The sequence below is a fragment of the Carassius gibelio genome, chromosome B9 (genome assembly GCF_023724105.1).
Source record: "Carassius gibelio isolate Cgi1373 ecotype wild population from Czech Republic chromosome B9, carGib1.2-hapl.c, whole genome shotgun sequence".
Lineage (NCBI taxonomy): Eukaryota > Metazoa > Chordata > Actinopteri > Cypriniformes > Cyprinidae > Carassius > Carassius gibelio.
Window position 1 is genome coordinate 9,335,752 of NC_068404.1, and position 6,589 is coordinate 9,342,340.

The 6,589-nt window shown below is 36.2% G+C and overlaps 1 long non-coding RNA gene across 1 annotated transcript in view; it reads right to left on the minus strand.

Annotated features, from left to right (window-relative positions):
- The window catches only part of LOC127964700 (uncharacterized), a 49,354-nt gene that overhangs the window by 9,223 nt on the left and 33,542 nt on the right, over positions 1–6,589 (minus strand). The gene's annotated exons all lie outside the window — the stretch shown is intronic.

A 6,589-nucleotide genomic window follows, 5' to 3' on the forward strand; every position in this document is an offset into this window, starting at 1 on the left:
GGCCTAAAGGGGGCGCTACAGTGATCAAAAATGCGTTAGTGCTAATAACTCCTAAACCGCTTATCATAGAGCCAAAAATTTTACATTTCCGGAATCCGTGGGTCATGCGAAATTAAAAACGGTCACTCTGATTTTGGGTCTAGGAGGCCTCGTTTTTTCGCAAATTTGACGTATGTCCAAAACCTACTTTTGCGAACTAGTCCTAGGTTTTTCGCCCAATCTGAACCAAACCACTGCAGAAATGTTCTCTGGCCAGGGAATATCAATAATTATCAAAAAAAAGTTTAAATTTCGACTCGCTGTCGTAATGGGATGCCAAAACGTTCGAAAGTCGAGGAGCAATTTTACGCAACAGGCTATAACTCGTGAAAGAAATAAGATATCTTAACCAAACTTGCTACACATTTGTAAGACCTAAAACTTTGGTCAAATAAAAAAAAATTGCACACCTCTGCCACTTGGGGGCGCTATAAAAAGAAAAAACACATAAATGGCTATAACTAGGCTACCGTTGGCTCGATCGACCTAAAAATTGGTATGCAGTGTCTTTGTTTGAAGAAGCACAAGTACCTATGAGGACATTTGCATATCTCAAAAAACATGGCCGCCATTGGCCAAACAAATTTAAGCACCTATTTGAAAGGGTTAACGGATGTTGATCGGAACGAAACTCGCTGGGTGCGTTCGACTCATGAACCTTAAGGTCTGTAAGAATTTTGAAAGAAATCGGCCACTAGTTGGCGCTAACGAGTTTATTGGCTCTGTAATCACGTGGTGTTTCACTTATCAACACAATATGCATATCATTTGATAGATCTCCTCATAATGCACAACTTTGCCTCAAGAACCATTGCTGTCAATCAAATCGTTCAAATGTTATTCACAAATATGTTAAAAACCTACTTTTACGAACTAGTCCTAGGTTTTTTGTCCGATCGGAACCAAACCACTGCAGTAATATTCTGTGGACTCTCTAGATCAATAATTATCAAAAAAATGTTGAATTTTGTCCTTTGGTTAGCTGTAAAGGGGTAATTTAGTAAAAGGGGTGTGGCCAAATATACCCCAAAGCCTATAAAACCTAAACGAAAACTCAAAACTTTATGAAACTCAGTGAAATCATGTAACAGGTGACTCTTAACAAGCATGCAAAGTTTCATGGAGATCAGACCATAGGTGGCGCTATAACAGTAGAAAAGGTCTCAAAACACAAGATTTATATGGTAAATGGCCTCAAATTGTTTGAAAATGTTCATATATTCACTCAAAAACACTAAATCTTCATATCATATGATAAATCTCCTCATTCTGAACAACTTTGCCTCTGGGACCAATGTTGTCAATAAAGCTGTTAATTAAATATTCAAGATTATTTAAAAAAGTTACTTTGGCATACTTGTGATACGGTTTAAGATGAAAATCAATAAAACCACTGAAGTACAATTCTCTAGACTCTGAAGGTCAATAATTATCAAAAACATGTTGAACAATTGCATTTGGGCAACTATAAACCAATAATTTTATAATATGTTATTTGCATAGTGTACACAAAGGCCTATTTATACAAACAGAAAGCCCACAAATTATCAAAACTGTGTAAAATAATGCATGATTTCATTCTAAACAAGCATGCAAAATTTAAGAGAGATTGGGCAAAAAAAAATTACAACACTATAACAGTTATGTTTTAAAACACAGTGTTGTTTGAGTAAATGCAATTTATAACCACTAGATGGCAGCGGAAAACCACTAATGGGCTCATTCAGCTAGTTAAACAGTACTGTTTTCATGAATTCATGCCAAAACATTAATAAATTAACTGTTATAACATTTTAAATCTCATTGAATTGATGTTTTCCATTTTGTTTATACAGATGTATCAGTTTTTACAATTTTGCCACATTATGATTACAGTTTAACCTGAAAATGACATCTAAACTCTGAAAAAGAGAAGACTTGCAATAATTTTATGTCACCTATCACTTATTTCAAATAACTATATCTGCAACAAAATGTTTGTGCATGTATATGTGTGTCTTTGTGTGTGTGTGCATATGCTTATAGAGTAAACATATATTAGTCTAATCATTTACTTTCAGTGTGTGTGTCTGTCTGTTAACCTGTTCTCCATTTTGGATGTGTTTAACTGTCATCCAAACATCCAGGTTGGCTCTGACCACCTCAGATGCCTTAAATGCTTGAACCCCGGTAAAATGCTGCTTGCAGCTTTAATTATTATTATTATTATTCTTCTGCCCTAGAACTGAACGTGCAGCCCAAACCGTAAGGCGTAGAGAGCTGAAATTTGGACAGATCGTAGAACTCAATTTGGGGAGAACTTATCAAAGTCTCAGCCCAATCGGCCTAACGGGGGCGCTACAGCGCAAAAAACAAAAATTTTGGACATTTTTGGCCGTAAATCGTATACCGTTAGCCGTAGACTCAAAAACATGGCATTGTTGCAATCCTTGGGTTAGCCCGAACAAAAGTGCACGGCGCCTTTTTGGGGTCTACGACGCACCGTTTTCTCGCAAAATCGAGCTATATCCGAAACCTACTTTTGCGAACTAGTCCTAGGATTTTCAACCAATCAGAACCAAATCACTTCATAAATATTCCCTGGACACTCAATATCAATAATTATTAAAATAAAGTTGAAATTTCAATTCTTACGCGAAACAGTACGCCAAAAAGCGTCTATGCTAACGTTAGCCAAATACTATTTTGACTATAACTCTTGAACGGAATGACATATCTTCACCAAACTCGGTACACATATGTATGAGCTCAATCTTTGGTCAAATCAAAAAAATTGCGCATCTCTGCCACTTGGGGGCGCTATAAGATAGAAAAAACACATAAATTGCTATAACTAGGCAACCGTTGGCTCGATCAACTTGAAAATCGGTATGCAGTGTCTTGGTCTGAAGGGGCACAAGTACTTATGAGGACATTTGCATATCTCAAAAAACATGGCCGTCATTGGCCAAACAATTTTAAGCACCTATTTGAAAGGGTTAACGGATGTTGGTCGGAACGAAACTCGCTGGGTACGTTCGACTCATGAACCTTAAGGTCTGTAAGAATTTTGAAAGAAATCGGCCACTAGTTGGCGCTAACGAGTTTTATGGCTCTGTAATCACGTGGTGTTTCACATATCAACACAATATGCATATCATTTGATAGATCTCCTCGTAATGCACAACTTTGCCTCAAGAACCATTGCTGTCAATCAAATCGTTCAATTGTTATTCACAAATATGTTAAAAACCTACTTTTGCGAACTAGTCCTAGGTTTTTTGCCCGATCGGAACCAAACCACTGCAGTAATATTCTGTGGACTCTCTAGATCAATAATTATTAAAAAAAATGTTGAATTTTGTCCTTTGGTTAGCTGTAACCGGGTAATTTAGAAAAAGGGGTGTGGCCAAACATACCCCAAAGCCTATAAAACCTAAAGGAAAACTCAAAACTGTATGAAACTCAGTGAAATCATGTATCAGGTGACTCTTAACAAGCATGCAAAGTTTCATGGAGATCAGACCATAGGTGGCGCTATAACAGTAGAAAAGGTCTCAAAACACAAGATTTATATGGTAAATGGCCCCAAATTGTTTGAAAATGCTCATATATTCACTCAAAAACACTAAATCTTCATATCATATGATAGATCTCCTCATTCTGAACAACTTTGCCTCTGGGACCAATGTTGTCAATAAAGCTGTTAATTAAATATTCAAGATTATTTTAAAAAGTTACTTTGGCATACTTGTGATACGGTTTAAGATGAAAATCAATAAAACCACTGAAGTACAATTCTGTAGACTCTGAAGGTCAATAATTATCAAAAACATGTTGAACAATTGCATTTGGACAACTATAAACCAGCAATTTTATAATATGTTCTTTTCATAGTGTACACAAAGGCCTATTAATACAAACAGAAAGCCCACACATTATCAAAACTGTGTAAAACAATGCATAATTTCATTCTAAACAAGCATGCAAAATTTAAGAGAGATTGGGCAAAAAAAATTACAACACTATAACAGTTATGTTTTAAAACACAGTGTTGTTTGAGTAAATGCAATTTATAACCACTAGATGGCAGCGGAAGACCACTAATGGGCTCATTCAGCTAGTTAAACAGTACTGTTTTCATGAATTCATGCCAAAACATTAATAAATTAACTGTTATAACATTTTAAATCTCATTGTATTGATGTTTTCCATTTTGTTTATACAGATATATCAGTTTTTACAATTTTGCCACATTATGATTACAGTTTAAACTGAAAATGACATCTAAACTCTTAAAAAGAGAAGACTTGCAATACATTTATTGTCACCTATCACTTATTTCAAATCCCAACATCTGCAACAAAATGTGTGTGCATGTATATGTGTGTCTTTGTCTTTGTGTGTATGCGTATGCTTATAGAGTATGAATATATTAGTCTAATAATTTACTTTCAGTGTGTGTGTCTGTTTGTTAGCCTATTCTCCATTTTGGATGTGTTTAGCGGTCATCCATACGTCCAGGTTTGGCTCTAACCACCTCAGATGCCTTAAATGCTTGAACCCCGGTAAATGCTGCTTGCAGCTTTAATTAGGGGTTCAAGCACGCAGTGCTGAAACCCTATTGTAATTGTTAGGATTTTTATTATTATTATTAGGGGTTCAAGCACGCAGTGCTGAAACCCTCTTGTAATTGTTAGGATTTTTATTAGGGGTTCAAGCACGCAGTGCTGAAACCCTATTGTAATTGTTAGGATTTTTATTATTAGGGGTTCAAGCACGCAGTGCTGAAACCCTATTGTAATTGTTAGGATTTTTATTATTATTATTATTATTATTATTCTTCTGCCCTAGAACTGAACGTGCAGCCCAAACCGTAAGGCCTAGAGAGCTGAAATTTGGACAGATCGTAGAGCTCAATTTGGGGAGAACTTATCAAAGTCTCAGCCCAATCGGCCTAACGGGGGCGCTACAGCGCAAAAAGCAAAAATTTTGGACATTTTTGGCCGTAAATCGTATACCGTTAGCCGTAGACTCAAAAACATGGCATTGTTGCAATCCTTGGGTTAGCCCGAACAAAAGTGCACGGCGCCTTTTTGGGGTCTACGACGCACCGTTTTCTCGCAAAATCGAGCTATATCCGAAACCTACTTTTGCGAACTAGTCCTAGGATTTTCAACCAATCAGAACCAAACCACTTCATAAATATTCCCTAGACACTCAATATCAATAATTATCAAAAAAAAGTTGAAATATCAATTCTTACGCGAAACAGTACGCCAAAAAGCGTCTATGCTAACGTTAGCCAAATGCTATTTTGACTATAACTCATGAACGAAATGAGATATCTTCACCAAACTCGGTATACATATGTATAAGCTCAATCTTTGGTCAAATCAAAAAAATTGCGCATCTCTGCCACTTGGGGGCGCTATAAGATAGAAAAAACACATAAATTGCTATAACTAGGCAACCGTTGGCTCGATCGACTTGAAAACCGGTATGCAGTGTCTTGGTCTGAAGGGGCACAAGTACCTATGAGGACATTTGCATATCTCAAAAAAACATGGCCGCCATTGGCCAAACAAATTTAAGCACCTATTTGAAAGGGTTAACGGATGTTGATCGGAACGAAACTCGCTGGGTACGTTCGACTCATGAACCTTAAGGTCTGTAAGAATTTTGAAAGAAATCGGCCACTAGTTGGCGCTAACGAGTTTTATGGCTCTGTAATCACGTGGTGTTTCACATATCAACACAATATGCATATCATTTGATAGATCTCCTCATAATGCACAACTTTGCCTCAAGAACCATTGCTGTCAATCAAATCGTTCAATTGTTATTCACAAATATGTTAAAAACCTACTTTTGCGAACTAGTCCTAGGTTTTTTGCCCGATCGGAACCAAACCACTGCAATAATATTCTGTGGACTCTCTAGATCAATAATTATTAAAAAAATGTTGAATTTTGTACTTTGGTTAGCTGTAACGGGGTAATTTAGAAAAAGGGGTGTGGCCAAACATACCCCAAAGCCTATAAAACCTAAAGGAAAACTCAAAACTTTATGAAACTCAGTGAAATCATGTAACAGGTGACTCTTAACAAGCATGCAAAGTTTCATGGAGATCAGACCATAGGTGGCGCTATAACAGTAGAAAATGTCTCAAAACACAAGATTTATATGGTAAATGGCCTCAAATTGTTTGAAAATGTTCATATATTCACTCAAAAACACTAAATCTTCATATCATATGATAAATCTCCTCATTCTGAACAACTTTGCCTCTGGGACCAATGTTGTCAATAAAGCTGTTAATTAAATATTCAAGATTATTTTAAAAGGTTACTTTGGCATACTTGTGATACGGTTTAAGATGAAAATCAATAAAACCACTGAAGTACAATTCTCTAGACCCTGAAGGTCAATAATTATCAAAAACATGTTGAACAATTGCATTTGGGCAACTATAAACCAATAATTTTATAATATGTTATATGCATAGTGTACACAAAGGCCTATTTATACAAACAGAAAGCCCACAAATTATCAAAACTGTGTAAAATAA